Consider the following 6000-nt stretch of genomic DNA (forward strand, 5'->3'; position numbering starts at 1 on the left):
TGCAAACAGTCTGACACAACTGAGGATGTGAGCACAGGAGGTGAGCCACTAACAGGGTTAGAACCCAAATACAACCACCCAGGTGTATGGATCCAACTGCACTCTCTATCAAACAATGTGTAAGGGTCCTTTCAAAATAAACTTAGAAGGCTGCATAATCACAGTGTGCTTTGGATTTACTCTCTGTGCTTCATGAGAAATTGTCAATGTTATACTTTAAGAATTACGTAACTGCTACGTGGCTAAAAATTTCTAAGCAAAGTCCTCTAATAAGCATCATTTTTAAAGGCAATTCCAATTCTAACTGAAGTCACTCTCCAAGTTTTTCTTCAGATATGTTCCTCATGTTTCACGTGACAGCTACTCATTTCCGACTTGTGTAAGGCCACAGAATGAGATGTTAATGAAGCCACGACTAGAGACTAGGTTTTCTCTGAAGCAAGTATCCCTTCCTACTTCAGGATTTCTTCCACTTTCCAGCACTTAATTCAATGTTAACTATTCAAATAAGGCCTGAATTTTCTCCATTATTTTTGCCTTCTGGGATTTTCACATTTCTCCTCATAGAGCCAGCACTTAAGGATGTTATGCTGAGAAATATTTCTTTCTGGACTCCTTTCAAAGGAGTGTTTCTGTAGGAATTCATAAGTGAGCCTATCGCCACCTTGTGACTGTAGTGTGTAGTTGCAACCATAGAAGCAGGTTCACGTGCACAAAAAGGTTCCAGAACAGTTTGTTCAATACCAATGTTTTCCTCACCTAGATCGAACAATTATTACAGTTTTCCCGTTTAGCCTTTACCTCTTCTCACTTGCTTTCTGTTACCTTTTTTTTCTGAATGTGGCAATTAGTAAGTTGCATATATACATAAAATTCCCTGCTGGCTCAGAGGTTAAAGCGTCTGCCTGCAATGCAGGAGACCTGGGTTCAATCCCTGGGTTGGGAAGATCCCCTGGGGAAGGAAATAGCAACCTACTCCATTATTCTGTCCTGGAGAATCCCATGCGCAGAGGAGCCTGATGGACTACAGTCCACGGAGTTGCAAAGAGTCAGACACGACTGAGCAACTTCACTTTACAAGGAAATCAAAATATTCTAATATATATTCTAATATATATTTTATATCCTAGTCCTTCCAAAATGTTTTTTAGAACCCTTTCATCCTCAATGCAGGAGCTAATCAAAGTTTACACTTTGCATTTGGTTACTGTCACTGTTTAAAAGAAACCTAGGAATAAGCTGTAATTAAAACTTGGTTTAGTGACATAGTGCTTAACACAAGTGATTCCATTTGGATTTTTCTTTACTTGTCTCCAACATCACTTTAGTGTGTTTTATTAAAGAATTGTCCCTCTACTCTTGCTCGTTTTACCTTGGAATTCATTTATTAAGGAGTCTAGGTGAATATTATTGTCAATAAAATTTCATTAAAATAAAAATGCATTATTGCATTATGGATAGGGATATGATTGTTTCCTTAAACGTTAGCATCAATTTTAAAATGTAACCTCCAGTTTCGTTGACATTTGCCATTGGGAATAGGGTCTGTGCCCAGTGCCCTTGAATGTGTTTTCAACCAACATAACATCTTTGCTAGATCATGAAAATCAATGTTGCTTCAACCTACACTGAAAATTTCCTGGGAGGCTTGCTGTTGGAAGTAGGCCTCTAAGCTTATAAGCGAGACTGAAATAGAGCAGGCCCCTATCGTCCTCCTCTCCCAGGATGCTTAGCTCCTCCTCCAAGGCTATAGATGTTATTCTGAGCCATATACTGTGAGCTGTGTTACATACCCTGAAACCCCAAATGGAGAAGTGAACTACATGAGGAGCAAACTGAGGTCACGACGTAAGCTGGCACAGTTCTGAAAAATGGCCTCAAGGAATTGGAAACAATCCAACCCTGGAACTGAAGATGAATGGTCTTTGAAACAATCAAGGTGACACTGGTCAGACTGCAATGACGGATTTCATGATGACCATCAGAACTGACTGCACTGTTCCTGCATGTAGTACCTTCCCTCCATCTATAAAGGCCCTTGTCAACTGATTGTCAGTAACGAGGAGTCAGCATTTGAACAGGAGTCTCCCCACCCAACCCCCAACCAGCTGCCTGGTAGCTGGCCTCTGAAATAAAGCAAACTTCCCTTTCAACAAACCTTGTCTCTTTACTGACTTCTGCTCAACAAATTGAGAAAATAAGTAGGTTCAAGTCCTAATCCAGCCAACTGAAATGTGTGATCCTAAATAAGTGTGTAGATCTCTTAGAAATTTAACTTGTTCACCAATAATAAAGGCATTTGAGACAGTGATGTTTGTTCTGGGTAAGACGTAGGTCACAAGGGGCACATTTAGATTATGCTGACACTATCATTTTTTTTATATAAGAACTCTGCTCAGTTCAGTTCAGTCGCTCAGTTGTGTCCAACTCCGTGACCCCATGAATCACAGCACGCCAGGCCTCCCTGCCCATCACCAACCCCCAAGGTTCACTCAGACTCATGTCCATTGAGTCAGTGATGCCATCCAGCCATCTCATCCTCTGTCATCTCCTTCTGCTCCTGCCTCCAATCCCTCCCAGCATCAGAGTCTTTTCCAATGAGCCAACTCTTCGCATGAGGTGGCCAAAGTACTGGAGTTCCAGCGTCAGCATCATCCCTTCCAAGTTATTCCCAGGGCTGATCTCCTTCAGAATGGACTCGTTGGATCTCCTTGCAGTCCAAGGGACTCTCAAGAGTCTTCTCCAACACCACAGTTCAAAAGCATCAATTCTTCGGTGCTCAGCCTTCTTCCCAAACTGTCACATCCATGCATGACTACTGGAAAAACCATAGCCTAGATGGACCTTAGTCGGCAAAGTAATGTCTCTGCTTTAGAATATGCTGTCTAGGTTGGTCATAGCTTTTCTTCCAAGAAATAAACGTCTTTTAATTTCATGGCTGCAGTCACCATCTGCAATAATTTTGGAGCCCAGAAAATTAAAGTCTGACACTGTTTCCACTGTTTCCCCATCTATTTACTATGAAGTGATGGGACCAAATGTCATGATCTTCATTTTCTGAATGTTGAGCTTTAAGTCAACTTTTTCACTCTCCTCTTTCACTTTCATAAGAGGCTTTTTAGTTCCCCTTCACTTTCTGCCATAAGGGTGGTGTCATCTGCATATCTGAGGTTATTGATATCTCCCCCTGCATTCTTGATTCCAGCGTGTGTTTCTTCCATTCCAGCATTTCTCATGATGTACTCTGCATAGAAGTTAAATAAATAAGCAAGGTGACAATATACAGACTTTACATACTCTGTACTTATCATTTGAAATTCTTCTCAGTTCAAGAAATATTTAGAGGAGTGATTTTTATTTCTTCCAACTACTGAAACTTTTATTTAAACTGTTTTAGAATTTCTAAAATAATTACAAAATTCTTAATCGATTTTTTGAAAGAAATTATGTGCTCTATGAGGTGCACAATTCACAAAGCTCATAAATTTGCCCAAATATTTGTTTAGTCTGTTATATCCTAGGTCCGTCTAGTCAAGACTATGGTTTTTCCAGTGGTCATGTATGGATGCGAGAGTTGGACTCTGAAGAAAGCTGAGCGTCGAGAATTGATGCTTTTGAACTGTGGTATTGGAGAAGACTCTTGCGAGTCCTTGGACTGCAAGGAGATCCAACCAGTCCATTCTGAAGGAGATCAGCCCTGGGATTTCTTTGGAAGGAATGATGCTGAAGCTAAAACTCCAGTACTTTGGCCACCCAGGCAAAAAGTTGACACATTGGAAAATACTCTGATGCTGGGAAGGATTGGGGAAAGGAGGAGAAGGGGACAACAGAGGATGAGATGGCTGGATGGCATCACCGACTCGACGGATGTGAGTTTAAGTGAACTCCGGGAGATGGTGATGGACAGGGAGGCCTAGCTTGCTGCGATTCATGGGGTAAAGCAAAGCTTCCCACCATAATTTGGTCCCCATATGTTCCACATATATTTTAGAACAACATTTCTTTGGATATTCTTAGTCTATATTTGTGTTCCATTGAAGTTCAGAAGCAATTATTCATTGAATAGCTATTGACGTACAATGTACACCAATATTTTGTCTCTTGGGATATATCAGTGAAGATAATACATGAAGATCCCAGGTTTCATAGAGTTTACATTCTCAAACAGGGTAACAATAAACAATAACAATAAATAAATGTGTAAAAGGTAATAAGTTTGAAAGAGAAAATGAAGTTGCTCAGTTGTGTCTGACTCCTTGTGACACCAGGGACTGTAGCATACAAGGCTCCTCCATCCGTGGAATTTTCCAGGTAGAAGTACTGGAGTGGGATGCCATTTCCTTCTCCAAATAAGTACGAAGCAGAGGAAAAAAAGGTAAGTAAAGGTGAAAGATGTGAAGGATGGACGTGTGGACTGCTGTACTAATTAAAATGGTGAAGATCAGACATAGTAAGCAAGGACTAGGAGTGGGTGAGAGATTTAGCCAACAGAATATCAAAATGATAAAAGAGTTAGGCAATATCCCCCTATGAAAGAGAGTTTTAGGGAGAAGGATGAGCCAATGAAAATAAAAATATGGCTGGTATGTTCCAGGAACAGAGAGAAGGTGAAAACCACTGGAGCTGAGTAAATGACAGAGCAAGGCGAAAAGGTGAGACCATATAATTCCTGTAGGTCATTGTAAGGACTTTGGCTTTTCCTCTGAAGAGAATGGAAAACCAGTGTGGGGCTGAAGAACACAGTAAGAAGTTGATCTGGCTTGTATTTTAGTTTTAGAGGATCAGTATGGTTTCTGTGCTAACAAAAGATTGTGGAGGGCAAAGTTGGGTTTAAGGGGGGAAATTTTACTTGTAGGGTTTTCCTTCTCTAGGAACTTCCCTGGGAGTCCAGTGTTAATACTCTGTGGTCCCAGTGCAAGGACAGGGGTTCCTACCCTTCTGGGGAACTAAGATCCCACATGCTACATGGCATGGACCAAACCAAAAAAAAATCAAGATGAAGTTTAGGGTGCAATAATAATAAAATAAGGAAGAGATGATTGAGGTTCCAAGCAGTGTGATAGCCTTGGGGATCATCAGAGGTACTTGGGTTACGGATGTATTTTGAAGACAAAATTAACAGCATTTGCTGACAGACTGGTGTGGGATATGAGAGATAATGGACAGCTGAGAGTGAGTCCAGATGTTATGGAGCAGGAGAAAGGGAGACTTATCAAGTGAAATGTGGGAAGGCTTTGGATAAACCAGTTTTGGAGATACATTAGCACCTCCATTCATTCGTTTGAATGAAATCAAGATATCCACTAGATACCCAACTTCAGATTCCTAGGACGTAACTCAATGCATAACTTTGCAGTTAGGGAGAAAGCTCTGGGCTCCAGGTGAGTCTGGGGGTTAACATAGCGCAACTGGTAAAGAATCCTCCTGCAATACAGGAAATTTCCATTCAATCCTTAGGTCGGGAAAATCCACCGGAGAAGGGATAAACTACCCACTTCAGTATTCTGGGCTTCCCTGGTGGCTCAGATGGTAAAGAATCTGCCTGCAGTGCAGGAGACCTGGGTTCAATCCTGGCTTGAGAAGATTCCCTGGAGAAGGGAACGACTACCCACTCCAGTATTCTAGCCTGGAGAATTCCATGGACAGAGGAGCCTGGCTGGCAACAGTCCCTGGGTTGCAAAGAGTCAGAAACGACTGGGTGACTTTCACTTCACTTCACTTCAATAGCATATAAAACTAAGGAACTAAATGAGATCATAAAGAGAGAGAATGTTGATGGACAAGAGGCATTGGACTTAGCCCTGGTGGTACCCCCAATACTGCAAAATTGGGGAGAATTGCAGGGATCAACAAAAAAGGCTGTGGATAAGACACCACTGAGGAGAAGGAAAACCATAGAGGCCGTTGTCCTGCTGGGCAAATGAAGAAGTGTTACCAAGAAGAAGGAAGTGCATCAAATGATGATTTTTTTTTTTCCAGGAAAGATGTTATATAGCATAC

The sequence above is a fragment of the Capra hircus genome, chromosome 5, assembly GCF_001704415.2.
Source record: "Capra hircus breed San Clemente chromosome 5, ASM170441v1, whole genome shotgun sequence".
Taxonomy (NCBI): Eukaryota; Metazoa; Chordata; class Mammalia; order Artiodactyla; family Bovidae; genus Capra; species Capra hircus.